Source organism: Falco naumanni, chromosome Z (assembly GCF_017639655.2).
Source record: "Falco naumanni isolate bFalNau1 chromosome Z, bFalNau1.pat, whole genome shotgun sequence".
NCBI classification, from domain to species: domain Eukaryota; kingdom Metazoa; phylum Chordata; class Aves; order Falconiformes; family Falconidae; genus Falco; species Falco naumanni.
The window spans coordinates 84,771,921-84,775,179 of NC_054080.1; positions in this window are offsets into that span (position 1 = coordinate 84,771,921).

Sequence of the window (3,259 nt, forward strand, 5' to 3'; positions counted from 1 at the left end):
CAAATTCCCACATTGGAATAACTGTTACTTTCCTTAACCTGAGAGATGGAATGAATTAATTTTTCATAACTAAAGATATTTTTATGTTTCCTATGGAATAAAGCAATAGAGCAAGAAGTGATGGACTCAACACTTGAACCAATTAAGCTACTCTTTACATTGCTGTTCTGTTTTTTTAAATGCATGTTAATCAGGTGTCGTATCCCTTTGGGTAGTCCATACCTAATGGAACAGTCCTGCAGAATTTGGAAGGGGAGAAGACTGTAGAGGTTGATCTGGAGATTTCCAGCAAAGACTTCATAGTCCTGGAGCTGGTGCCTACCACTGGCCCTCACACAGTGTTAATGTCAAAATTAATTTTTGGGTCTTGCCCAGGGAAGGGATGAGCACGGGGCTTTTTCTTGGCTTTGATTGACCTGATGCTAAAAGGAGGTATCTCCTCTAATATTTGATCTATTCACTGTATCTCTGTAGTGGCAGTATAATTAGCTGTTAAACTCTATCATATGGTTCATAAAAAAGACATACAGAGATCATTATTCAGTTGTGGGGGATTTTGCCATGAGGATATGAATAAGTACTGAAAAGGCTGTGCTCCTGGTTTTGGGTCATGACATCAGCCTAATCCAGAGCTAAATCTGCCATTTTTCTTCTTCTTCTTCTTCTTCTCTTTTTTTTTTTTTTTTTTTTTTTTTCCCCCTGAAGCCCAGTAAATCTGAACTCTTCACATTAAGCCCTTCCCGTTGATCCTTTATAGGATAAATGATGGAGCACTTAAGGTTGCTGATTCTTAAGGTTACTTATTCTGAAGGCGTGAGAATCACTCCGTGGTACTTCAGTCCACGCTGTGGCTGCACTTGCTCCTCTTTGCAAGTCATACACACAGGCATGTAAGTGATTTGACTTAGTCTCCTTTCAGGTTAAATAGAAAATGTTTGATGGAGTGTTGAGCTTATTGCATTATAGATCTGACATAAATTCCACAAATGGACAGGAAATTTTTTTATTTTTTTTTTTTACCCTCGCAAATGAGAATTCCTTTTAGGTCTTGATGATCAGCTGCACTTTAAATGAACCTGAATTAGGAGGTAATTTTTCTTCTCCAGAAGCAAGTGCGAGGTGGTAGAAAATAACTCCTGCAAAGTGGTGTTTTTTATATTCTGTCACAGTTTTAAAACTTCAGCTTTTTCAGGCTCCTGTATCTTTTGTGAGGTTGTAAAAATGCTGAATTTTTTTCTATTGCTACTCCACCAAAAAAAAAAAAAAAACCAAACCACAAAACAGTTGGAAATCTAAGCTGTCATCTTCTCGGTCTTCCTGGAATCACTTAGTGAAACCCCAGAGCTAGAAACCACTTTTTTATACAGCAAAATCGAGCTTTATTTTCCTTCCCGCTGCTGAGCTGGGAGGAATGCCCCAGCCGGCGGCGGGCTGGGTGCGCAGGGGAAGGCTTGCACTGCAGATGAGCTGCTCAACGTTTATTTCTGTGCCATTTGGGGGAAAAAATAAGATATATATAAAAAAAATAAATCTTGTCTTTTCAAACTTGGCCGGCTTAGGGAGTAAAAGCGAAGGGTGAGGTGAAGGAATCTGGTAGTAAACATCCCTGTGTAAAAAGCAACAGCTGGATATTGCTTGGACGTTAGAACAAATCCTTCCCGCATCCAGGCTGACCCCCACACAGTTTTCATTACCAAATGGGATAAGAAAGCCTGGTAAGAAATTGAGCTCCATGAGGTATTTTTTTTGTGCTGCCATATTTTTTTTCTCCCCTTTTCCCTAAAGCCATTGTAAGAAAAGAACCAGAAAAACAAGATAAGGCTGGAGGTTTGCAAAGCCGCCGTTCAAACCACACACTACCAGTCAAATAAATAAGGGATGAAGTCAAGAGGAATAAAGGATATTTGGGTATTAAGCAGTGACTCCTGGGCCATCATAATCCCAAAGAGCAAGGGTCTGGGACCTCGGCGGGGGCTGGAATTATGGTGATACTTGGAAGGGTGGATATAGACTAAGTACAGCAAGGCTTCCCGTCGTGCTGGTAACAGAGTGTGCCTGACAGGAGCAGTGGTAAAATCCCGGTTACACACGTGTCTTGAAGATGGGATCTCCAGTGGAGGGTTTAGAGATGGAAATTCCAAGAATAAAACTTGTGGCTGCAAATTAGGCAAATTTTGGAGATGTGAACTTCGATCCCTGTGGTGCTAGGCTTATACATTTAATTGCTATCATTTTTTAGAGAGTTTAATCCCCCTTCATGCAAAGTGACGATTTAATTGGTAAGTGGTAACCTGGACAAACAATTCGCTCTAATGAATTAGCCGTATAACCAAATTCTGGAGCTGTCTTTTTGGGGGTTTTTTGGGTTTTTTTTAAGTTTGCCATTCACAGTAAAAGAACCCCAGCACAATATAAAACACAAATGAAAACCTAAACCTATTGCTTCTAATTTGAGTTCAGTCATTGAATTTAAAGGCAACTAAGAACTCTTTTGTTAACAGGGTATAAAAATCTTTCTGGCATAAGGGTGGGTTTTTTTCATGTTTTCATGATGACTGTAAATGAGATTATGGACTTCTCTTTATCATAGTTTACAGTAAGCAGGGTCTATAAATTCACTGCAAATATGGGAATGATTCATTCTTGAACCTTTTATTCTGAATTCCTAGCTTTTTGCACTAGTAACTCCCATGATCAAAAGAAAATTATTCTTCTATTTCATAAGCCTTTACCTGCCAGCCCCCCCCCAGGCCTCAGTTTTGAAATGTTTTTTTTCTTCCACATTTCTTTTTCAGAAAACAAGCTTTCTCCATTCAGGTGGGAGATGTATTGCCACACAAGTGTCACAAAAGGGCTGGTCCTGTCTGTTAGAGGAAAGTGGCCCCAGTGATAAGCGTGTAGATAACTTGAGACACCTGAGTTGTCTCATTAAAATCCATGGGACTACTGGAAGGTGTAAAGTGAAGTGTGGATTTAGGTGCTTGTCTGGATAAGTGAACTGATTCTCCTTTGATATAAATGATCTATTTTGATACAAGGCAGCAGTCAAATAATTTAAAAAAATGTATTTATCTGGATAATTCATACTGTAAATTCATAGAAAGATGTAAGAATGGACCATTTGTTTTCCTGTGTTTCATCAGCAGAGATGTAAAGCTTTTTCCTCCACGTGTGTAATTGCTCTGTATTAATTTGGGACTGTGCATTACTGCTGAGCCGTTGCAGTCAGCCAGTCACTTTTGCCCTAACCCGCGTTTAT